At 41.8% G+C, this 26,608-nt stretch overlaps 1 protein-coding gene across 1 annotated transcript in view; it reads left to right on the top strand.

Moving 5' to 3' along the window:
* The first annotated feature begins 17,493 nt into the window (after positions 1–17,493).
* COL22A1 (collagen type XXII alpha 1 chain) overlaps positions 17,494–26,608 on the top strand; it is a 232,260-nt gene continuing 223,145 nt past the window's right edge. Inside the window, exon 1 of the mRNA XM_030943927.1 lies at positions 17,494–17,792. The gene's annotated coding sequence lies outside the window, so the exon portion shown is untranslated. The remainder of the gene's footprint in view (positions 17,793–26,608) is intronic.

Genomic DNA, 26,608 nt, shown 5'->3' with positions numbered 1-26,608 from the left:
AAACTAGAAGTTTTAAAAATCCCAAATCTCCATCTTTCAGTTCATGCCAGTCTGGAGGAGCCTGAGTCAGACCCACTAATAATGAATCAAAGACTGCACCAGATTCTGTCCATGCCCTTCTCTGGGGTGAATCAGAGGGAGCAGGATCCCACTCTGGAGTCTGTGATCCTGCTGGTACTGCCTGGCTTTGAGTTTGAGCAGCCAAAGGGCTCTTTCCAGAAGAGCTCAGCAAAGGGAAAAACCTCCTATAGTAAATTGAGATTTCTAGTTATCAATGTGGGGCTGGAAGACAACAAACACAGCTCTGATTGCTCCTTCTCCTGTAACCTGGGCACATTAAACCCTTGGAAAACAGCCTTATAACTTCAGGAACAGCTGACACTGCGTTTGCCTTTGAGATCCATGTGCTAATGCTCTCAGGATGTTTGTGCCAACAGGTTGCCCTAATTTTCAGTGTGTGAGAGACACAATTTTAAACATAATGGCTTCCTCTGAATATTCACCTAGGCCCTGGGGGTGAGATGCTTTCAGGCAATTGCAGCAGGAATGTCAATAAAAGGAGCAGTTTTCAAAAATCATTAGCAGGGAATACTTCTAACTATGCTCTTTGAATACATTATCTTCCACCCAGGCAGCTTCCTGACACTTCCATCTCTTGAAATTTATTGTAACAGTGGAAGTTGGAATTGGCTCAGTTAAAATAAAGGATGTGTGGAGCCGCCAGCTAAACCCAGAAACAAACCCAGATGAGCTGTTAGAGGTACAAAACACACAGTGCCTTTTTACTCCTCATATCTCTTTTCCTACTAATTCTTGGTGAGAAGAGGGACGGGAGCTATGAAAGGCCCTCTAAGTGTTCCTGGCCCAGTAAGGAACAGAAAACAGCATGCAAGCATCAGCCACGTTCTCACAGCAAAAAAAGATCCAAGAAGTCCAATAAAGTTGAGATGAGCTAAGAGTACAAGAGGCCTTGGTGTGACCAAGATTTTTGTGTGGCTTTGTAGTTGATGGGAATCAATCAACAGAATTGAGTGAATTTCTGAGGTAGCCTTTTTACTTAGGCCTCCTGCATTCACACTTCTCCAGCTCCTGATGGACACCTGGACAGGGATTCACTCTGAAAGTGCTGCACCTTATGCTAGAGATGAGTCAAATGCACAGGGAGAGATACCTCAGCTCAGACTGGAGGCACTAAAAACACCTGAAAAGCAAATCCCAGAACATCCTCTGTGGAATTCACCTGGGTTGTGTGAGCTACATCCTCTCTACAATGCCAGCTTCAGGAGACTTGGCTGGCTTATCTGGCTTGTGGCTGCTTTATCCAGGCTCCATATTTTAAGATGTAGGTGCAGACTTAACATGAGAATACAGGGGGAAAATTACTGAAAAGTAGTTGCTTGATTACTTAGTAGAGAAGGAAGTGTGGTGTTCCTGATGTTAATTTGCTGCAAAATGAAAATTTGGGAGGAGCTTTTCCCCTTATATTTGCATTTCCATTTTGTCCATTGAGGTAAGGAAAGTAAAATCCCTTACCAATAGATTTGAAAGAGAAAAAAAAAACCAAAAAAAACCAAAACAAAACATTAAAATAGATTCTGGCAGTGAAACAAAGACACAAATATTCAAACAGCACCTTCTCTCCACCCAAGGGTCTTTCCCAGTCCCCCCTCTCCCGTTCACTCCCAACTCCCGTGGGGCACAGGGATGGGAATAGGGCTGAGGTCAGTCCCTCTCAGCCCCTCTGGGACACTTCTCCCTCCTCCCTGCCCCAGGCTGGGCCCTTTCCTGGGCTGCAGCCTCTCAGGAACAGCTGCTCCCCTTGGGGCTGTCCATGGCAGCAGCTCCTGGGCTCACTGGTACACCCAGAACACTCCAGAGCTGTTCCAGGATGCCCACATGGATGGTAAGGGATCATGCTGGTCATTTACTGTCTTCCCAGATGTCACTTTTTAGCTATGAGTGTCTTTCTCTGTCTATGAAAAGTCCCAGTGGCCACAGCAATGCCACTGGATGCACAGAGAGATGTCCTGACGCTCTTCCCTAGACACAAATTCCAGATATAATCCATGGTGTAGTCAGAGAATCACAGGATCACAAAACCATTTAGGTTGGAAAAGACCTTGAATATAATCCAACAAAACATCAACCCAGATGTGCCAAGTCTGCCACAACACCTTGTGTGGAAGATTTCTTTGTTTTCCCTTGTGATAGCGTGCATTTTCATGCCTCTAATTCAATTAATGCTTTTCCATCATCATGTTTCCTCTGCTCATGGTTGTTTTTTTTTTTTCATTTTTAGAGACCTGTCAGTGGAAGGTAATGAAAATGTAAGCAAGCCAGTGTTGTGTGGGTGGGAAACAAACTTTGGTGTTAAGTTAAAAATCACAGTTTGAGGTCTGGGTGCACTTCCAGAGGTATTCACTTGGTAAATCAACCAGTTTGTCCTATCATCAAGCTGTCATTTCTAAGCAGTGCTGCAGCAGGTTACTGCCAGAGACTATTAAGCAAGTCATTATTATTTCAGCCCCATTAGCTAAGGGGATACACCTCTCTGCCCAAGGAAAGATGTTAATCAGCTTTGCCTTGAAGAAGTATATTCAGCCTTTTGCTTCCAAGATATGACTTCCTGCACCATTACTAAAAAATCAACTTGAACTGAGGGGCAAAGAGCAGAGTGTTCAGGGGTGAGATGACATGATCCTTTCTCCATCTGGCTGTGGTGGCAAGTGACAAAGACAGGCATGGGACCAGGAGCTACAGATTCAGTCAGGACAGGGATAAAAACACAGTCCTAGTTTCCAGGCTAAACGTGAGGAACAGTTTGTTCCACCTGCCTCCCTCCTCCTCCAGTCACTTTTGCAAAATGAATAGATGTAGTGAAGTTGTTTGGGTGATCTTTATTTTGGTAATTTCCCTGCTGATCTTAGTTAGAGACACAGACACACAGACACTGCAGGCTCCACACATCCCCAGACACACAAATCAGTGCAGAAAGAGAATTTTTTTTTTGTCAACATCCCCACAAACACACCCAGCACTCACAGAAATATGAACAAAGATGGCTCAATCCTCTCATCCCCTCTAGCTGACCAGGACTGAAGGCTGCTATTGAAATACACACCCACCATGTGGGTCTCACCAGCAGCTGGTCTGTGACCTCCCTCCTGCTCAATAAGCAGCCTCTGAACCTCAGTTCTCCAGGTGCTGGCACCCAGATCTCTCATCCCAGTCACCTGGAAGCTCACTGGGACTGAGACTTGAATTTGAAATAGAGAGGATGGCTGGAAATAGGATTTCATGAGGATGTAGGAGAGATTGTAGTCATCAAGCACTATCCACTCACCAGTAACATGGTAACACATATCCATCTCCTTTCTCCTTTATTTCCTGGCTTTTTTCTCCCCAGTTCAACTTAGTACCTCCCTTCCCCACTTTCAATTCTTCCCCTAATCGTCCCCATAATTAATTTTGCACATTTACAGAATCCCCTTTAAGGCTTAGTCTTACATCCTAAATTTTACAAAATCTTAGGATGCTCTTCCCATGTTAAATCCTATATCCCATTATGCAAACAAGCTGTTCATGTGTCTGGGCTTTCTGTGGGCAGAATGTGGCTGGCTCCTCTTGATGGGCTCCATTCCAGGGTGATGGAGTCCTTCTCCTTCGAAGATCTGTTCATCCCTCTGGTGTCACTGTTCACGTTTTCAGCATGCAGATAGATGCTCCATCTGTGCTAAACATTTTGTGCTCCATTTCCTCATCATAGATGTTTTCACCTCCATCAGCATTTAGCATCTCTCTAATGGTCTATTTTTAAGGTATCTATGCATAGTTCCCCAAATTTTTTACCAAGCTGCTTATTTTTCATGAATTTTGAAGAAAAAAAAAGGGTTTTTAGTTTTTCAAACATTAGCAAGTGGCTGTGTCCTGCAGCCCTAGAAAGGGTTATTGCAACAGCACTCCAGCAGATGGCTGGCTTCTGTCAGGAATAAAACTTTCTCAAGGAAAGCACATCATGCAGCAGCACATTTGCAGGAACGAGCAGAGATGTATTTCCTTCAGCTATTGATTAATACGGCAGCTCTTTTTCCACTCTGGATTCGTTAATGAAAACAACCCTATGGAGCTCAAGGAAGACAAATAAGACAAAGCAAAGCAAATTGCTGACATGAAAAGATTCACAGTCCCCTAAAGAAAAGCCACTAAAACTCCATTCCTAGTTCAGCTCTCCTTTTTAAGGACTGGTACTGAACCACAGGACCTGCTGAGTACAAAGGGATCCATAAGAATCATCGAATGCAACTCCTGGCCCTGCACAGCACCATTCCCAACATTCCCACCATGTGCCTGAGAGCACTGTCCAACCACTCCTGGAGCTCTGTCAGCTCTGGGCTGTGACCCCTTCTCTGGGGAGCCTGTTCAGTGCCCAACCACCCTTTGGGGGAAGAACTTTTTCCAAATATCCAACCGAAACCTTCCCCAGCACAACTTCAGGCCATTCCCTCAGGTCCTGTCACTGTCACCACTTAGCAAAGATCAGTGTCTGCCCCTCCTCTTCCCTCCATGAGGAAATTGTAACTGCAGAGGGGTCTCCCCTCAGTCTCCTCTTTTGGAGGCTGAACAGACCAAGTTCATGTTCTGCACAATTTTATTCTGGATAAATTCTTTTTAGGTCATGCTAAAATAAGTGCTGTTCTCCTTCCCTAGAACCAAAGGGAAAAGGCTGAGAGTATCTCAACAAGCAGATTTGATTTGTCTCAGCAGGAGAAGGAAAGATTAAATAAGAATGGTCAAGTGAGATGATCTTATAGTTCTTGAGCATTTAGATTCGTGAGTTAAGTTAGTATGCTCAACAGCAAAGAAAGCAAACCTTCAAAAATTGGAAGCTTTGGACTCAGGTTGCTTCAAACACAAATGTGCCCTGAAATCTTTCAGTCTCACTGCATGCAAAAGTAGATAACTATCAATTCTTCCCAACTATTGAAGTGAAATGGAGCAAAAGGGCCCTGAGTTCAAGTGTCAAAAAGGTTGTACCTGTAAGCCCATCCAGAACTGACTCTCTGGTGCCATCACTGCTGTCTCTGCAATAACTAAGTTGACAAACAATTTGATGTTTGCCGCTGCAGTCAATACAGGATGAAGCTATAACCAGGGAGCCACAGCTGTGGGGTGAATCACAGAGAACAGGGTTTAATGGACTTTTGGAGACTCTCACCTACTCCATGTTTCTGCTCCACGGAAATCTGTCCTAGCAGTGCTTTTTCAAATTCTAACCCCTACCCCCCCCTCAACCTATATTTTCAAGAATAAATATTTCATGACTATTTCTTTCTGTTTTTACTCTGACAGTTTATCTCCCAAAAGACATCTGAAACCCACTGCTTGTTGACCTAACCCAGATGGGTATGCAGGAAAATCTACTGCCTTTCTCCTTTCAGCAACTCCTACATATTTCAGGACTTCTGCCATGTCCACCCTCAATTTCCTCTTTGCTAGGCTAAACAATCCATTTCTTTCAATCTGTTTTCTTAGGTTATGTTTTCCTGAGTTTTGAGCATTCATCCAGCTTTCTGAATAATGCCCAGCTCAGACACTTTATTCTTGTAATTTGGAGCCCAAAGCAGGACACAGCCCTGAGTGTTGTAAAAAGCTAAGGTTTAGGAGTTGTGGATAAATAACTTTAACTCTGCAAATGAAAGCACCTGTTCTGCCACATGCCTGTTGTCAGTGCAACACAGACTTTTCTTTTTCTTTTTTTTTATTGTAATGCCCTCTCCAGGTGAAGAGGTGAAGGGATTAAACATAGCTGCCTGTATTCCAAGTAACTCTCTAGGAATTTTTATTTGGAATGTGAACAAACCCATGAAAGCAGATTGAAAAATGTACTCTGAAAAGTATTTTGAAGGCTCTCTTTCACATCCTATCTGCACCTCAGGAAAAAACAGACCCATAGGTCCTCCAGGGGGTATTTTCTGTGTGATGGTTGTGATCTTTGTTAAAGATGGTCCCACTAACCTCATAGGCAATCATTGTGGGATGCTGTGGGTATGGAAAAGTGTTTTAATCCTATGAGAGAGACAGATTGGCTAATGCTTTTAAATCTGATAGATGATGTCCTCTTTTAAAAGCCTGATATAATTCTCACTCATGAAGCTTGATCAGGTTCTCAGACTGATAAATGTTGGGATCCAGAAGTCTGTGACATCACATTAAAACAATTTATTGCCTTTCCTTAAGAAGTAATGAATGAGCAGAAACAGAGGAAGTGACATAATGGTACTTTATGACTTATACTGGTTTTTGGTAAGGCCTGATGTGACATTTTCAGATATACACAATGAGCAAAAGGTGACAGGTGGATGAGAGATTGGAAAATCACTCCCAAAAGTATTAGTCAGTTTGAATGGAGATGCTGAATCCACAGTTACTTATATACCTTCATTAAAGACTTCAATGATGGAAGAGAGTGAATTTTAGTAAATGTGTAGCTAACACCAGGGGAAAAAAGTTGAGAATAAATTATTTCTATTTCTTTATGTCTATTTATGAATGGATGACTATGTGCACCTACTAATATAGACTTAAATACAGAGACTAATTAGAGAGGTGTGAAAAAAGCAGCAAGGCTGGAAAAAGCTTTTGAGGACATGAAATAAGAATACTGAGAAGCAACTCAATAATGCTCTTTAGGACAAACATTTTAATGGGGCACGTTGTGATAGGTCTATGAGTAATAGTTTAAAACCTAGTATTAGGAAAATATTAATTTCTGAGGTCAGTCATCATTATCCAGGTTTTGCTTGGTGTGTGGGGAAGGTGAGACCTCCTACAATCATCACAAGCTGTAACACCTAAATAGAATTCTCAGTTTGGGAGAGGAGCTCCCAGCATTGACAGAAGAAGGAGAAGGTGTCAGGCCCCCTTTGATACCATTAGTTAGATCCTACAGAGGAGCCATTCTTTGAAGCTGTACTGAACAATTCACCAAAATTACTGAATCAGTTTTTGGCTCCATTGTAGTATTTATTTTCATCACTATTGAAAAAAATTATAAAAAACCCATGAAGAATATGTTGTGATGGGGCTTTTCACCAGTCCCACAAAACTGTGATATCAGTAAAAGAAACACAACAAGCTGGAAAGACCAGGCAGAGATTAATGTCCTGTCTGACGAAACAAGAGCAATTCTTTAACTGCTCTGACATTTGGGAGGGCAAAGATGTGGTAAAGGTCAAGTCTGCCTTCCCGTTTCTTAGCTGCACTTGCTGATCATGATTGATTGTTGTGTCTGGTGCTTTCCACATTTGTTGCTACCAGAAGAGAGCCTGGCCTTGCCCAGGTAGTCCCCAGGTGCAGTCCCTTCCTTCAGGCATGCCATGACTGGGTGTACTGGGAAAACCTGAAGGCCAGACTGTAATTCTGTGCATGAGCTAACTTAGAGAACTGGGTGAAAAATTCATGAAGAATCTAGAAAGAAGATCAAATTGCATCACAAAGTTTTACTCCAACATAAAATTTATCAAAAATCCTCAAAATTAAAATTGTCACTTTAGAAATACTGAGCGAGAAAGGGAAATTTCCCCAGGAAATTCTTGTAGTGAGGCTTTTCACCTTATGATGATGCTGCTGGGTTTCTTTCCTTGTTTTATTATTTCTACATCTTTGTTTTATAGGGTAATTGAATGAATCTCCTCATATCTGTGTTTCAAAACACTGGTGTCTAATCCAGAAAATCACTGCTGTCTTCTTTTTCCTATAGCCTATTTATCCTTCTCCATAATTTCTTGGGCTTGTTTTACTGTACCTTTTCTTTTGTAGTGACTGTCAGTGGGGATGTGCATGTCCCTGACAAAACTGCCTTCCTTTTCCATGCTCTTCTAAGGTGCATTTTATATCTGATTTACTGCAAGTAACTCCCAGATGTAGATTTCCAGCAACAGGCAGCAGAATTCTACAGCAGAAAAGGAAAAATCTCATTCTGGAAAGTACTAATGGGCAGGAAGGTCAATTATTCCATTGCAATTAAAGCCTATGAGATTTCATTTGGAACACTGGGTGTTGTTTTGGGCCAAGATTCCAAAGTGTCTTGTGTTTGCTCTTAGACTTGTCATTGTAGCTTCATCACTTCCTGCATAAAAAAGCAGCAATGGATAATGACCCAAGGGCTTTACCAATGTAGGAAGTATTCTCACCACATCTCATCTCACCCCACCTTTCACCTGGGTTCCAGTGAGGCAGTAGATTTTGCTGGGCAGTGAGTCCAAAGGACCTGGTATGGGAGTGAAGCAAAAGTCTGATGAGGAGCAGCTGAGGGAGGTGGAGCTGTTTATCTTGGGAAAGGAGGCTCAGGGGGAACCTCATTACCTTTACAATACCTGAAAGGAGGGTGTAGACAGGTGGGGTCAGTCTTTTCTCCCAAGTAATAAGCAAGAGTTCAAGAGGAAATGGCCTCAAGTTGTGCCAGGGGAGGTTTAGATTGGATATTAGGAAAAAATCTCTTCTCAGAAAGTGTTCTTAAGCTTTGGAACAAGCTGCTCAGGGAAGGTGTTGAGTCACCATCCATGGAGGTACGTGAAAGGCTTGTGGATGTGTCACTTAGGGACAGGGTTTAGTGGTGGAGTTGGCAGTGCTGGGTCAGTGCTCCTGAGGGTCTTTGCAATTCTGTGATTCAGTGATACATCCATGAGGGAGTGCAGCTTATCAGACCAGCCAAAGGAGCAAGATCTCATCATTTACCTGCTGAACTTGTATTTTACTTTGAACAGCACCTGTGCTTTTTCATCTGCATTTCAGGGAAAAGTTCTGTATCGGGAAGATGCAAAGGTTTCCCAGAACAACAAATGATGTCGGGAACCTTATAAGCAGATTATCTTTTTAATATATTCCACTTTCCTGGAAAGCAAAAGTTGGAAAATTATGCTTGTTTTCCAGGCTCCCCCTCCACTGCAAGTGGCAGCCTTTTACCTTACTTAGAGCTCCCTACAATGCTCAGTGCAGAGCTTCCCAGTGGTCAGAAGTCACATGTGGAGTCTCATTGGGGTGGGTACGAGCAGAACTTGTCCTAGAAAACTAACCGAATAACAAGTCAAAATTATACCAATACTAGTGATGTCTTAAGTTTTAGCTTTCATATTTTTCAGATTCTCTACTGAATTAGTTTATAACTCTGAACTTCATAAAAAGTGTTAGCAAGTTCTCCTCACAGCTGTCAGACAAAACAATCCTTTTCCAGCCCCAGAACCAAGGACACCATTACAGCTTCAGGCCCAAAAGGTGCAAACAACAGGGAATTGAGGAGAGCAAACTGGGAGGATGGGATTTCATAACCTGAAGCTGTAATTGGACAATTAACCCCAGTATGTTAAAGTACCAAAACTTGTGAGTCAGGGTCCATCTTGGGTGGAGCCACAGCTGGGCTCTTGTACTGCCCAAGGTGTGTCCTTTGAATGCCTTTCAATAAATCCCTGCTTTATGCCTTTAACACTGCCTGGCCTCTGCTCTAGGCAGCCTCTCCAGGCATCAATAGTAAATCATTAATGTTAGAAGAGAGATCAACCAACTGTACATAGAGACTGAAAGCCTTAAGGACACTGAAAGAGGAAACAAAACTGCGGATGAAATTCCTTATCAATAAGTATAAAATGCATACACAGAATGATAATTTTTGACCCAGTTTTTAGAAGATGTTTGGATTACAGTAGGTAGGTCCATGAAATGCTCATAGCATTGTCAAAGACAAGAGCATGTTGCAATTATGAGGAAAAGAACTGAGACCAAAGCAGTAAGAACTAAGTCACCACATGTGTACATCATGGCAGGAGCAAATCATAACTCTTGCCTTTGTTGCTTCCCAAACAATTCCCCACCTTAAGATGAATAAACTGAAATTTGCAAAGGCACAGAGAAGACTGGCAGGGATAATCAGAATTTTGAGGAGGTTTCCACATGGAGGTCAACAAAATAGTGTGCTATTGTCCTGCAGGAAACAGAGACTGAAGAGGACTGTGATAGAGGCTTAATTAATTAATGGATGACATGGAGAGTCAGGACAAGGAAGGATTGCATTCTAGCCTAATAAGGGTATTAAGGGTCATCAACTAAAATGAATAAGTGCCAACTATGTAGAAGGAGTTGGGTTTTTTTGCACAATGTGTCAAAGTTTTGAAATTTGCTGCAGGATCAGCTTGAGTCAATTCAGAAAGGAATTGTGCATTTCATGAGGGAGAAATCTACTGGAGGTTGTTAAGTACCATCCTCTCATCTAGGAACAAACAAAAATAAAAATTACTGGAGCAAGGGAGGTTATTCTGGAGAGCTTTACTGTAGATTCCCTCTGTTTTCTTTAGGAGTGTTCCATTAGCTACTAATAAAGTCAAGATTGGTCACTAAGTGCAACACTGGTCTAACTCTGTAGACCTCTTCTTATATGCTTCCAATTTCTAAATCACACAGAGTATCCCACAGTTTCCAAAACCAACCAGTAAAATCATTCTTCTGGCTTGCCACTCTGCCAAGGCACCCTACCATCCTGCCCTAAGGTGTCTGATGTTCACTGTGTGAAATTCAACCTTCTTTAAGTGCTCCTTCAGAACTCTGTTCTTTCTCCTCCCAAATTTTCCATCTGTTCATATTTTACATTGCATCTGAAGACCAAATTGTTGATCACTCAGCTGTTTGGTTCATTGATATGGATAGAAAAATCTTCAAAATTGCTCTTCTCGCTGCTTTCACCTCAACTCATTCCTCCTTTCTGATAGGACAAACCTTTACCTTTTTTCCACCTCTTTTCTTTCAAAATGTCTTTTTTTTTCCTCAAGACTTTTCTCAAATTATGTCATCTAATGTATTAGTATTTCTTTAAAGGCACCAAAAAGAAATACATCAAAATTTTCAATTGAAAAATGTATTTCATATTCATAGGGGTTTTTGGACCATGTTGCTCAATCTGTAAATTCACAGCAGCTGGGTGCAAATGTTACCATCAACACTGACACTGACTTTTCTCCGTATTTTGAAGTCCAATGGAAAGGAAAAATTGTATATTTTGTATATACTATTTATATTTACTAGGCAGTATATATTGCCTAGTAAATATGGTATGCATGAGTTATGGATATCCATGTAATAAATTCATATATTATTTCCCTTTCATCATGTCATCAGCTTGATGTCCTTTAACCTTTCTTCCCAGACTAATTGGAATATTTCAAACCTAGGAAAAATACCAGTCAGTTGCCATTTAAAATAAGCTTTCCTGTTTATGAATTTCTTCTTCATCTCTCAAATTTAATCATTAAAATTTTCATTCTATATTTGTCTTGGCTTGAGGCCATGAATAAGCCATATTCAGCCTGGGTCATTATTTTTACCTTCTGTATATAAAAATCTACACAACTTTATTTTCTGGAAATCATAGGAGAAGAAATTTGACTTTATCTTTGGATAAAATGTGATTTTTTTCCTCTCAACAGGATATAAAATATAACTTATGTACCTAGGAGCTATCAAGATGCAAAATTATTCCCAGTGGAAAGTTATTTCTGCATTGGAAATATTATTTTGCATTGAAAATATATGGAGAAAAATGTTTCAGAAATATTTCTGGGCTTTTAAAATGGCTTCACAGAGAATGATAGAGAAGGGTGGTGTAAGAATGGGAAACTGTGGTGGAGAGGATGAACAGCACCAGCCTCCAGCCATTTAACAAAATATCAGCTGAAAGACTAATAGAATGTAAAAATTAAATGGATGATTAGCACTTGCTTGGGTTGCCCAGTTTCTTTGTATTTTGTGTTGTTCCCTCATCTAAACTGTGCATAGGGAAAGGTTTTATACCCCCAGCACTCACCCTCAGTGTTTCCTTTGTGTCTGACATGCACAGGCTCCCATATCTGATTTACTGCTGTCTTGCTGCAGGTGAGCTCAGTTGCAAGACCTCGTGTGGCTCTGGAATTAGGCAGGGATGCCCAGAACATGAAGATATCTCACTGGTGTGGAGCTGTTGCAGGATATATCAGAGTCCCAGATGGAGAAAAAAACATTTCAGACCAACTGCTTGGAAAGGGTCTTCCAGCACAAATAAGGGTCACAGTGCTGACTGAGCTAGCAGAATAAATTTCTGTCCTTGTAGGTATTGTTGCAAGGTCATGAGTGATGTCAAGAATCATGGTCATGGAATCCTAGAATGGCTTGGATGGTGAGGGACCTCGATGATCATCCAATTCCAACACTCTGCCACAGACAGGGACATCTTCCACCAGACAGGTTATTCAGAACCCCATCCAGTCTGACCTTCAAGGCCAGGACACAAGCTCATCAAACTGGTTAACTGTCTCCTTAAAAATATAAATTTTTTATATGTTTACTGGCACATTAACTCTAGACTAATAAACATATTTTTCTTCTTTTTCTGGGTCTCTTTTCCCAGGTAAAAATGTCAGAACAGGAGGAAATGTCATCAAGTTGCACCAGGGGTTGTTTAGATGGAATGTTTGGAAAACTTACCAAAGTTAAGGGTCACCAAGAATTGGAACTGGCCAGGGAAGTGCTGGAGTCACCATCCCTGGGGGCACTTAAAGCCATTTAGATGTGGCACTTGAGGACATGGTTTAGTGGTGAACTTGGCAGTGCTGGGTTAATGGTTGGACTTCATGTTAAAGAGCTTTTCCAACTTTATGATTCTATTATTTTATGATTTTTTAATTCTTGCTCCTGTTCTGCTTGTCTCTAATTAAAGAATATCTCTTTGATTTCAATGCAATATTAGCTTTAAAGAAATAGACAATATATGTAAAAGTGAAATTACCTAGAGAAGCAGTGTATAGTCGGCATCTTTTCACTCAGTCTGCATTACATTCTCAAGAAGAGAGAGAAAAAAGTAATTCTGCTCATGTTTAAAGGTGAAGTGCAGACAACAAAGGATTGGTGATGTTCAACACTGAGTTCTATCATGAGCAAATGTTGATATTGGTGGGATCTTATTAAATACTACATTTTTAATATGGTTTAGGTATTAACTTATAAAATCAAAGATTAGAATTTTATAAAATTGGATATTTATAAAAAATATTTTTAAAAATTATAAAATGTGAAAAAATAATCAGAAGTTGGTGACTGAGAGATGGATAAACATAAACACTGTGCTTTTGACAGATGGAGAATTATGAGACTACCCTTAGAGAAGTCAGGAAACAAGAAATACTTATAACAATTAATTGTGTGTATTATCAGTGTTCTTACAAACATCTTATATTAAATGGGGTTTGGGTATAGCTGGGGTTACCAATACAGGCACAAACTATATGTGGCTCAAGAGTCAGCTGATTTTTCTGAAGAGTAGGAAGGAAATACTGAAAGCTTTTCTCATGATGATGGTAGATTTTTCCATTTTTGTTGCCATTTCTCTTCACTCTTGAAGGTGTTATTTCAAAACTTACTGTAGGATTAGAAGAAATTTTATTTCTGTTTAAATTACCTTTATGAGTCTTTTCTTCACTATGAGGATTCCATAATTCATGACTTTGTAATTTGCAGCATTGGATGAAAAGTTGTATGAAATGTTCATCCAACAGATATCGTGTCAGGATTTAGGAAGCACAAATCCTGTAATTCACTAACAACAAGAAAGTAAGATAAGAACAAGGCCAAAACAGATTACTGTCATGATACATGAGTCCTATAAAACTTACAGAAACTAAAGTGTGACATGCAGCACAATAACATAAAATATATTCTTCTGCAGAATTTAGTCTTTTCCTTTCATTGCTCTCAATGGGTTTTGGCATAGAAAATTCTATACTGCAGGGAAGAGAACATTTCTTTGCTAGGTAGATATTTTTCTTAAGAGAGACCATTTGGATCTGCTTCATGCCTTGAAATGTAAGCCTTTAGGGACTATAACACACAATGTGCACAAGAGAATGTATATAAAGATAAAAAAGGCACAAGAGTATTCCCCAGTGATGCAATTCCTTGTTTCTTAAGAATTTATGAGTTGCCAGCACACAGCTACTGATCTGAGCCTTGACAGCATCAGAATTTTCAGGGAATTTGTGTGAGAAACCTGTCAGAGCCCTGAGACACCATTAACTGGACAGAAGGAAATGCCATTTATATCTGTGATCAAACTGGATGTTACAGGAAGCAAAGGCACTGTGATTTGGAGACTGCATAATTCCTGGGAGTGAACTACTGCAGGATATGTTGCCACAAAACATTTGTAAGTAACATTTATCTGGATTCAAATGTGGCTGATAAATTTACCAAAGAATAAAGGATTGTGAGCAGTTCAAGTCACACACCATGACTTTGTGAGGAAATCCCTGTGCAACAATCACAGACTGAGACCCCATTCTCGGGAAGCATTGTGGAATGATTACTGTTTTCCTATACACCTGCTGAGGCATCTGTTCCTGGGGATATCAGGCTACACAGACCTTCTTCTCCATGCAGTACATCCAGCTTTTATATTCCTAACCCCAGGGTGAAAATGGAAATCAAAGGCTCACAATCAGAACAGAAAGAACTGAAAAATGTGGGGAAATGGAGTTATGTATCTGTGCATCAATATTTGTCACAATCCTCTGAGCTGCTGATTTCAGTTTTCAGCAGAAATCCTAATAAAACAGCAGCTTGAATTGCCATCTTTATGAATGTTTATGCTTCTTCCAGGTCATTGGAGACAAAGTATCTGCAAAGAGAAATGATTCTGTTAATCACCTTGGTACATTGTAAAGAGAAGTTACAACTGAGCTTGCTGCAAGAATGTTGACAGATGATTATTATGTGCAGTAGATGAAATACTAACTGCTGCAAGATCTAAATACAAACCAGGCCACTGCTACAGACTGAGGGAGGATATTAGGCTTTCTTCATTGTGCACAACAGTCATCTGCCATACACCACTTGGGTTAATCTCTTACAACAGATCAAGCTAATGTGACAGTGGGAAGATGCTTGTTTGAGAAAAAATATTATTGGGAAGGTGAAGCTTTAGGGAGAAAACCATCAGCATCCCATAAGCTTAACATTTGTACATCAGGTAAAGATAATATTGATAAAATACTGGGTTGGAAGATGAAGCAGCCTGAAGAAAAAGCTATGCAGAAAGCCAGCATTAAAAACATAGCATTCTGCTGTGGGAAAAATTTTGTTTTGCTGCTTCAGTCTGGAGCTGAGCAACTCCCTGCCCTCCTTTTTCTTTCTATAGAGACATTAAGGTTGAAAAATACCTCTAAAACTGAGTGAAACCATTAACTCAGCATTGCAGATGCACTAAACCCTGTCCATAAGCACCACACCTACATGTTCTGTGAGCAATCCCAGGAATGGTGATTCCACCACATCCTCAGGCATCCTGTTCCAATGCCTGCCTACCCTTGTGATGCCATTTATGAGGGCTGGAATGGGGTCAGTTGGAGACAGAGGATTCCTTCTCACATTTATAGATGCATATGCAGCATTAAATACTTCATTTGTTTTTTGTAGACCAATGATTTTAGCTGATTCTGATGGCAGAGTTATGAATAAACCATGCAACCACTCCAAAATCTGGGCACAGGTCAGCAAGGCTGTGAGACCTCAACAAACCTCTTGCCTTTCTGCACTCATGGATGATTCCTTTCATGCCTCTGAACAGATTGTCTAATAATCTGTGCCTAAAATGCAGCCCTGTCAAGAAATTTTAAACAGCCACACAACGAACACAAACCTCAAGTCCCAATTCAGTAAATACAGCAAAGTGCTTTGGTGGCTCAGGGTCTAACTTGTATTGAGGTAGAGATCCCTTTAGGAAACCTGAAAGGGAAAAGCAAAGGTGGTGATCCTTCAATATCCACACATAAATTGAAGAATGTGTTCTGTCCAAGGAGTGGAGGAAGAGGGAGATTAACAGGTCTCTTAAAAATGCAAAGGAAGGCCATGAGTTTGTCTTAACATACAAAAGGTAACAAAACTACACTTTGTCTCATTTGCAGTAGCAGGGATGAGACTGGGCTGAGTGAACATAATATGTCACTGGCAAGAGGGGTTAGAAAAGACTCTGGAGACCTGCCTTTCCAGCCACCTGACAGGGCAGAAATCTGCTCCATTTAAGCACATTTCAACTTAAAATATATGTATAATGTTGAATGCATGTTCCCAGCAAATTCTGAAGTTTAGCAAACTGAATTCAGTCAATGATTTCTCTTTGCAAAGCAGAAAACTTTGTGGACGGGTATCTGCAGGGCTCATTCAGATTGAGGGTGAGCTGTAAGACAACAGAAAGGACTTTCTGTATTTGTTGCTACCACGTAGTAGACCAACAAAAAAACCCCATCAAACCTGCCACCTCTCACCAAAGCTGTGTGGGTTTTCATGGATCTGAGCAGCCACAAACCTGCTGACATCAAAGGCCTCAGGACTGCTCTGAGAAATTACAGCAGAGACAGAAACATCTCCATAACCTGGTCTAGATCCTGACCCACTGATCTGCTCTACGTGCAACTGCGCTTATGATAGAATCAGAATGGTTTGGGCTGGAAGGCATCTTAAAGACCATCCAATTCCAGCCCCCCTGCCATGGGCAGGGACACCTTCCACTATCCCAGATGTCTCCAAGCCCCATCCAACCTGGCCTTGAAGACTTCCAGGGATGGGGCAGCCACAGCTTCTCTGGGCAACCTGAGAAAAGATGTTTAGAGTCATGCTAAAAAAATGCACGGGCATTTTTTTATGCTTTGTGTGTCCTTTGGGCATGATGACATGCTTTGTATGTCTTTTGGGCATGCTTTGAGAGCTTCAGTTCGGGGCAGACATCAGTCCCCTCTGGGGAACACCCGTCCCGATGGGAGCTCTGAGAGGCTGCGCCGGGGCAGGAGCTGCGGGCAGCGGCACAGAGGGGACGGGGCCGTGTCTGGAGGAGGGTGAAGGAAGAGCGGCTCCAGCTCACAAGTCAGAGCCGAAATTCAAGCAAAAATATCCCCAGCTGAGGGCTTCTTATTTAGACAGTGAGCTCAGGGAGGAGGTAAAAGCAGAAACCACCTGTTTGCTAAAACAGAAAGGGCGTTTCCTCCCGACACGGCGGGGACTCGGCTCCCCCGATTCTCTGCCCTTCGGGGACCACATTTCTCTGACCCTCAGGCCGGCACCCCCATTCCTCTTCCCTCGAACCTGTCCCTCATCGCTCACAGCTCCCACCCCGTGTCCCCCAGCCCACACCCCCGGGCCGGTCAGTGCCGGCCCCATCCCCGGCTCCCCCCGCCCCCGGCCCGCAGCGGGGCCCGCAGCCCTGCCCGCCCTCCGCTTCCCCTCCCCTCGCTCCTTAAACCCGCGCTCGCCCTGCCCGGCCCCTCTCCGGCATCGCCGCCGGCCCGGCCCGGCTCCGCGCCCGCTGCTGCCGCCAGCCCCCGCTGCTTCTTCTCTCTTCTCTTCTCTTCTCTCTTCTCTTCTCTTCTCTTCTCTTCTCTTCTCTTCTCTTCTCTTCTCTTCTCTTCTCTTCTCTTCTCTTCTCTTCTCTTCTCTTCTCTTCTCTTCTCTTCTCTTCTCTTCTCTTCTCTTCTCTTCTCTTCTCTTCCTCGTGCACAGAGGGTGCGGCGTTTTGCCAATCCCCATCACTGACATGTCCCTGTGAGCGCGTGTATGCGCAGGGGGCCTCGGGGCAGTGTGTCTGTTCGTGTCCGTCTGTCTGTGCGTGTCCGTGTGTCTGTCTGTGCGCTGCTGCCCTGCCCGCCCATCCCGGCTGACAGCTCCGCAGGGCGCGCCCGGGTCGGAGCCGGGCTCCAGGTACCACTTGGGGTGGTGCGGTGTCTGTGCAGGTAAGAGGACATCGCTGGGTTTGCAAACCTGGCTCCCGGGGCTCTGCAAATGAACACAAACTCTGCTATGTCTTTTTATTTTAATTTTTCCCCCATCAGGGAGAAATATCAAATTCAGAGGGCTATTTTTTTTAACCATGCTAACATGCAGGAACAGAGTCTGTCTTTTACAAAGGAAATATAGCAGGAACTGTGTTCCATTATTCTTAAGCTGGAATTATTTATTTCTCATTTAGTTAACGAAATTTTCCAACCAGAGTGTGCTAGGTGAGTTGGTCACCTCAATCAGGTCTGGTGAGCCATCAAATTGGGATTAGCAGATGCAGAAAACTTCACTGCAGGTGGTAAAGCAGTGGCTGAGGGATGTGTAATGCCTTCATTGAGGAAAGCCATTGACAGGAGCTTGACAGATGTCAAGATTACACTGTAATCACTGCTTTCAGGGTTGGTTCTCCTAACATAAATACCTTGGGAGTTTGATGACCTTACACGTTTTTGTATTCTGTCTTTGTGTTGGTGCAGTTTCTCAGTATATGGGAATACATTGCCATGTTAACAAGGTGTTTTTTCCACATTTATTACAAATGTGCTGTGTGTCACCTTCTAGCTGTAGCCTCTAAGTCTTCCTCTAAAGTTCCTAATTCATCAGTTCCTTCTCTTTGAGTTTTTACATAGCTAGAGTTCTTAAAAGAGTGTAGTGACTGCTGACACTTCACAGATTAGCATGCACATGGTGCTGTGCCTGTTTGCATGTATTTTGATTAAAACCTTAAAATAACACAGCCTATCTGTGCAGTGTGGACACTTGTGGGATCATTCTCAGGAAGATGCACCTGCAAAATGTATCTGTGTTACTCAATGTGCTCAATTAGCAACCAAAATTACTTTAGGTGCATGCCTGAATCTCCCTTTGCTCTTTGATGAATTTCTGTTTAGACATCTGTTTGGGGGGAGTCTGTATAGATACTAATTGATAAAATAATAGGGAGAAGTGTTGCCAAATAGGTCAGGCAGACAATTGCAAGGTTTATGCCACTTCAAAAGCTATATGACTTCTTTTTTTTTTTTTTATTTTTTCTTAAGAATAGGCATTTAGAAGTTTTAACTAAACAACCAACTATCATACATATTTTCCATTAAGATGCTGCTATTCTGAATATGCAAATGCTATTGTTTGGACAGCTGAGGCAGTGTCCTGAGTGACTTCCAGTTAGACATATCAAATACATGATGGTAGATTTTATATCAATGAAGTGTTTATAGAATATTATTGGCAAAGAAACTCCTGAGTACGTGTTGTAGATTCACTGTGCATCCTCAGTAAGTGCATTGTGCTCTATTGCTTCTAGCAAGAGGCAGTGTTGGATGTTTTGGGCTCCTTTCTGGTGAAATGGAGAAGAGTCCAATTCTGAGCTTAGGAAGGGGCAGCCCACCAGCTGATGAATGCAATCTGGTTTTGTGGAGAATTACTCCAAGTAGATTGCAGACAGGCAGCTCTCAGCACACTGTGGAGCAAAGGGAGGAAACCAGGTCTTCTGACTTTTAAACCAGCAGATGACAGTGCTCCTCTCTCCTGGGATCAGTTTGGGGCCAAATCTTGTTTGTTTCAGCAGAAAATAACATTCTCTCTGATTTGAGTGATTGTCACTTGAATTTGAGTGAGGCCTGTGCCAGGAATGAGTCCTTGGGTTGGAATAGCACATCTGATGGAGAACTCATTGCAGGGGAAGCATCTCTGACTCATGTTTCTCTGACTCATGGTACCACAGCGGAAGGAAACCTCCCCAATGGGGATCCAACAGAGGAAGAATGAGGTGGAAGGATTAGTTAATTTTTTGGTCTGTGGGAGGGTTTTTATGAGCTCAGAGACCCAGACAATGAGTGGATGAACATGTCTATAACACCTATACATATACATAAGTATTTTCTTACTTCTTCTTGCATTTCATACAGTTTTAAGGCAAACATCTTTGCTACATGCCAGAGCTAGCTTTTAATTCTGGAGATTATGATACTGAAAATAATAGGACTAAAAGAACCCTTTTGTTTCCAGCATGTGATAACTTCCTTGCTAACATATATTCCTGAGATTTGTTCCATAATTATCTTGACTTCAAAGGATATTTCAATTTGTCATGCTGTAATGCTTTCTTTTAAAACTTGTTTTGGTTAATCACTGCTGGGTGATCACAATTCCTCCTGTTTAAAGACCATTCTTGAATTCTTCCCATTTCCCACAATGAGGAGCAAAACCTTTAAGAAAAAACTTAGATTATATCAACATCTTGTCTGTACCATCACACCTGAATTATACAGGTGGTACTGGGCTATTTCAGCTCTTCAGGCAATGCCAAATTCACCAGTCATTCTTACATGAACTTTGTTATGTGTTGTCTCCCATGACACTGAAATATCTCCTTCCAGGCTTCCCAACCCTGTTTTCCATTGCAACGAAATGTAGTGGTGCATTTTTGTCTTTAAAACTGCCTCTTTAGAGAAGAGTGATTCCTGCAGGTCTTTCCATGGCTGAGTGAGTCTAAAAACAGGAATGTTGGGTGGTGACTGGGTGCTGGTCACTTTGTATTAGGCACTACCCACTATTACCAAGATGTTTTGGAGTTTGAGAACTCAGATTTGGAGGCGTGAGGAAAAGGGGAGACAGCATCTACAGAAATCACTGAACTGTAACTGAGGAACTGGGAATGTTTGTTTTTTCTTTTAATTCTTGTAGCATATGTAGGTACAGCAGGAAAATGGACATATTGGAAATTGGTCCTTTTTGGACACAAACTCATTCTGGCAATTTTCTTCATCATGTGTTTCATTTTATTTGGTGTTTTCCTAGAAGCTTCTTCCCATTGCTGCTGGAAGTTTAGTGATCCCCTTTAGTGGAAATCACATCAGGCTTCTGAAGCTGGCAGGAGCAAAGGTTGGCTGAGATGGCTGTCCCAGCTCTATGAGTGGAGCCAAGCAGAGAAATGTCTTCTGCAGAAAGAAACTTCTGCAAAGATCTCCTGTTGTGCTTTTGGGAGAATTGCAGGTTTTAAGTCTTGAAATTATTTGCTCAAGGTAGACTTAGACTTACATTCTCTCTTGCAAGCAAGTATGAAAACTTGTAATTCATTAATCATAACATTTTACAGTTCTTGATTTTAAATTTTGTTTAAAACATACTGCTAGGTTTTGTTTTTTTTTCAGTGGAGAGGAGATCTTGGTCCTAATGTTCTTGACTTATGAATGTCATCAGGGGTCAGTAAATTACAGGTGAAATCAAGGATTTTTACCTTAAACTTGCAGCCCACTGATGTGCAGTCAGGAAGCATAGATTGAGGATGTTGCACTGGCAGCCTTTGGCAAGTCACTGAATCTGTGAGCAGTCAGTTCTTCCAGCTGTGAATAAGAGATAATATCAGAAGGAGATTTTATATGAATTGTGACCTTAAGTTCCTAAAAATAGTCCAGACAAATCAGAAAGTTTCTATAAGTTCAAAGCATCCTGATTTATTTTTAATTGAATAATATGTTTTCTAACGGTTGGCAAGATTTCTAGAATTTGAGTGATAAAGAGAAACTAGCTGGAACTGATTTTTTTAAAAGTATAAAATCAGAGAATAATAGAAAAGTTTAGTTTGGAAAAGACCCCTTAGACCATCAAGTCCAGCCATTAACCCATCACTGTCATGTCTACCGCTAAACCCTGTCCCCAGTGCCACATGCATTTTAAATGCCTGCAGGGATGGCAACTCCACAGCTTCCCTGGTCAGCCTCTTCCAATGCTTGACAACTCTTTCAGTGAAGAAATCCTTCATGATCACCAATCTAAATCTCCCCTGGTGCAACTTGAGGCCATTTCATCTTTCCTGTCCCTATTACCTGGGAGGAGTAACCAGCCTCCTCACAGGTCTTGTACTCAGAGATAATAATGGCGCCCCAAGACCCTGCAGGCCTCATTTTCTGTCTCAGGACTGTTCTTTTATGTGATCTCCTTTGCCCTTGCTGCTGCAGGCTGTCATGGGGGTCCTCATCAGCAATTGCAAACCCTGGGCTGGCAATCACAGCAGAGGAGCTGGGGTAGTCCAGCTCCACCAACTAGGCTGAAAAAATTTATCATGTGAATGTGAGCCATGAAATAGGAGGGATAGCTCTGCCTGTGGGACATTTTCTAGTCTAAATATGAGGGTGGGAGTGGGCTGATAATATTTATTTTTCCACATCAGTAAAAGGTCAATTGAAGAGCTCCTACTCAACCTAGGAAAGAAAAAGCACACACACACTATTATTGCCCTGAACAAACTGTCAGTAGGTAGGTACATCACCTACCAGGGACTTGTGTTGTAGCTTAGAGATTTAATCTGGAGTGAGGAAAAAAAGAAACCACTCTTCTCTCTGAGAACCATTGTTGATATACAAGAGGTATGTTGTTTAGTGGACAATTAATTTCACAAATCAAGTGATGCAAGTAGTGAGATATCTTTTGATTCCTTGTACCACTAGCTGCAACCAAAAAAAAAAGAAGTTTTTTTAGGAGATCCAAGTGGGCTGAGTAGCTATTCTTTATTACATTGAGGGTTTCATAGCAAATACCTGCTATCTTTGTGTGCACTAACAAGGATGTTAGATTTACAAGGCTTCTTTCTGTAAATTCTGAATAAATTCTCTCTAAAAACTTCCCATTTCTTTCCCAGTAGGGAGGAAATTCAGCAGTAAAGACTGGGCAGGTACCTGTGAGCTCTGGCACTCACTTGCAAACTCTTGCTCTACAGAAAAATGCAAAGCAGCCTTTCCTGGGAGCCCACTGAGGAGTCACAAATCCCTCCCCAGGGTGTGTGGGGCTGGCCAAAAAGTGCCAAACCTGGGCCTGGTCTGATCACGTGCCACAAAGCTTCTGCAAGCTGTGTTAGCCTTGATTATTCATTAGGAATGAATGAAACTGAGTTATGGATCATGTTTTGCAAGTGCTGTCAGTCCTGATTATGCAGTGGTGTAGATTTCCTGTGCTCAGGGAGTGCTGTTATCACAGAGCTCATCTACTATGCAGTAGATGTAAGTTATCCTTCTCCAGCTCATCAGAATCTATTTACTTTGCATTGATTCAGTTCCTTGGAAATTAATCTTTGATTCTTTGCAGAACAGAAGGATCCCTTGAGTTTGGTTTAAGCAACTTGATTTGATTATTGTTATGTCCTGAATATTGATTCTTAAGTGACTTTAATAAGAGATGTCAAAACTGCCTTATTTCACTTCACATTTGAGGGCAAGTTTAAACCATTGACAGATTAAAATATTTTTGGACTGATGGTCTTTGTTCTAACCCTAGCCAACACTTGTTTGTGGTTTCACTATTTATTGCCCAAGTGCAATTTTTTCAGTGCTTAACCAGGTTGAAGTATTTGCCAATTGTCAGCACCCAGGTATTTCCTTCCAGAGCAACCTGGTTAACATTGATTACCATATGATATTTGCATATTGATTGCAAAGATTTTCTTTGAGCTGTAAAGTTTAGAGGTACTGGGGGATTTCTGTCGGCTCCATGCTAAGTGTAAAACTAATTACCTCTTGTATGACAGAACTTCACTGACTCCAATTTCACCAGCAGATAAAGGCTACAAATAATCTGTGTGGACTGTCTTGATTGCCAATGCAGTTCTTAGTAAAGAAACAACAGCTGTACCTGTTTTACAGCACCTCTTGTGCTGGGCATTCCTGAAAACCTTTATCCATTTCAGTGGCAGGACTGGTTTTCTTCACAGTAAGTTAAATACCTTACTGAATCTTCAAGGAAAGGAACACAAGGTTTTCAGTCCATTGTAATTCTTGATAAAAAATGTGTTTCAGTGCTTATATTTGCAAAATATACCAGAAAATCTGCAGCAAACCCCACTGACTGGGTCTAGACAGGGTGGTCAGGCACAGTGGGATTAAATTCTGACTGGGAAATTAATTCAGCACTGGCCAAGAGGCAGCAAGGCACAGCCCTTCTGTAGCACCTGGAATTCCTCTGCTCCTGTGTGAGCTCAGATCTGCCTCATTTCCCTGATTTGCTGCAGAGGATGCTCAGTGTGAACATGGGACCTGATGGTGTGGCCCTGCAATGGACAGTGACTGCATGTTCCTGCAGCAAGAAGAAAAAACCCTTCCCTTTTGTAAAGGGCAGTGCTGTAACATAGATGATAAATCTGTTCTGGGAGGCTGGGGCAGGAGGGAGCTGCTCGTTCCTAACAGATGGGTTGACAATCCTTGTTCAAGTCTGATATTTCATAAACCACCTTGAGTTGTTCCAAGGCAATTTCCCTTGTCCTGCTTTGCTGTTTAGTTATGATACCACCTCTAGAGTGTTTCTGAGAATGGTTTTTATGCTTTCTGGAGGCTTTTCTTAATTATATGGATAAGTACCTTTATGATTGATTCCTGAAATTAAAACAGTTTACAACTGGGCTTATAATAGCTTCTTTCTTTGCCATCCCTTGGGGTTTTTTTACTGAGTACATTTTCTGATCAGTTTGTACTCAAGCTATTTGTATATATTTGACTACTTTTTTTCTTCTTTTAAATTTGCTGTTCTGCCTTTATTTATTTTTACTGCTGCCTTTTATTTTTTTTTTCTCCTTTTCAGTAGATATTTCTACTGCCATATTTTCTTCACTTAGCATCCTTTTCACTTCCCTTAGCAGCTGTTCCCAGACTATGGGCCATGACCCCAGGCAGGCTGTGGCAGTTATGAGTGGGCTACAAAATTAAGTTGCTAATTTTGGATGTGGTGACACAGGGAAGTCAGAGAGTTGTTGGTTTCCTTAGGCAGTTTTCTGAGCTAAGGCTGATAATACGTAGGAAAACAGATAAAGCATCAAGCACCCTTGTACCAGATGCCACTGGGATGATAAACAACTTAAACCTATTTACTCTTGCTTCAATTTCTCCTCATTTCCATGTCAGTGGTTCTGGTCCGTGTCTCTCCCAGGGAGACTTTTTGAAGGCAATAACCTGCTAAGGCAGGTCCTGCCCAGCCAAGGAAGCCACAGAGGGTGCACTGAGTTTTGGGGAGTTCTGGGAAGTCTGTCTCCCAAGCTGAAAGAGTTGCTGGCAGTTTTGTAGGTCTTCAGGATTCAGAAGGAAAAAAAAACAACCAAAGACAACAACAACAAAACAAACAAACAAACAAAACCCACAAACCCAAAACAACACAGATCAAGAAAAATCCCACCAGAAATAAGCAGAAATAATTCTGGTTTAACCAGTGTCAGTTTTCCCCTTAGCTCTTTGCCTTTGCACTTCTCTTCATTAATGAGCTGCAGATGCATCATATCATGGGCTCAATTCCCTTGAATAATTGCAATGGCCCATGACATGGGTGGACATAACATGGGACAAAAGGCTGTGCCACTGGTTTTTGTGGCATTTAACCCACCTGCCTTGGGTCTGTTTGCCTCAAGCAGAGAGGCTGAGTGTGTGTGGAGATGGGCTTTTCCTGCCCAAGATGTCATGCTGGGTCATCTCACCTTGTTTTAGATGTCTCTTGTTGATCCTCACTTTCAGCCAGACATCCCTTGCTGCCTTAAAAATGGTGGAAAAAATACAAAGCTTTTAAGGCTAATTCATCTGATCTGTTTGAAATAAATTACTCCCTAGAAGTATCTGTTTGTCTTTATGAATTATAGAGGGCTGGCAGGTGGTTTACTCAGATTTAGACAACTTCACTGTAAATCTCTGTATTGGTCAGATGAAACCCCATAATTTCAATCAGGCACAGCAGAGCCTTGGCAGGACTGGTTCTCCACAGCAGCTGGGAGTGGCCATGGCTGTTGACCCAATATCAGTCAATAAATTGGCAGGTTTTGCATTGATTAAAAAAGCAGTTTGGGTGAGCAGGAGTGTATGGAATAGCTGCAGAGGGATGATGTGACTATTTTACCCCAGGTATCAGGTTTAGGATCTTTCAGGACATGTGTGATGTGACAGTGATGTCACATAGCTCAGTGTCAGCCACGTGTAAAGGTGACAGAGGGAGCATGAGGCTGTTGGGCTGCACATCATCTTTAAAAACCTCTTCTCTCTCTCATCCAGGCCCATGGAAGAGGAGGGATTACCCTGGTTTTGGGAAATACCAGCCTTTGGCTTGATTTAGTGCAACTTTAGGAAAATTCTGACATGAAGCCAATGTTTTTCCTGCATTGAAACCCAAATAATTGCTGGAACATGGCAGGCAACCATTTCCTGTGAAATGGACACTTGTGTAAATGATCATTTCACTTATTCCTGTAACAAATAGGACAAGGTTTATTAATTCTCATTTGTCATTAAGAAGCTCCACAGAGCATGGATTTTTTCTTTTGTCAGTCCAATGCTGCCCGCAAAAACTTGGCCTTTATCTATTGAGTGTCTCAATTAAAAATTGGCCTTTATCTATGGAGTCTTTCAATTAAATAGCAGTATTATGAACACCCTTGATTCATGCCTAGGTGGGAGGATCTGTGCCATTGTGCAAACAGCTTTTCTGCCTCATTACTAACTCTTCTTGTTTGGCTAACTTGTTTGCCCTGTTCAGATCAGATGATAAATGCTAATCCCTTCTCTGTTCTGTGACATGATGCTGAATTGGATGGCTGCAAAGCTCATAGGAGAGTTTTTCTCCTTCAGTACTATCAGGAAGAATGGGAGATTTGAGGAGGCTCTCAGCCCCTTGGACCTTTAATGCTGTACGCCCATGGGATTAGGGAAATCCTATTTATTACAAGGTAAATCTTTCCACATGAGGATCAAATCTGGCAATCAGGGCACCCTTTGCTCCTGTCCCAGCTGAGATGATGGGGGACAGGAAG

The sequence above is a fragment of the Camarhynchus parvulus genome, chromosome 2, assembly GCF_901933205.1.
Source record: "Camarhynchus parvulus chromosome 2, STF_HiC, whole genome shotgun sequence".
Classification (NCBI taxonomy): domain Eukaryota; kingdom Metazoa; phylum Chordata; class Aves; order Passeriformes; family Thraupidae; genus Camarhynchus; species Camarhynchus parvulus.
Note: the sequence above shows the minus strand (reverse complement) of the source record. Positions and strands in the feature narration are given on the sequence as shown.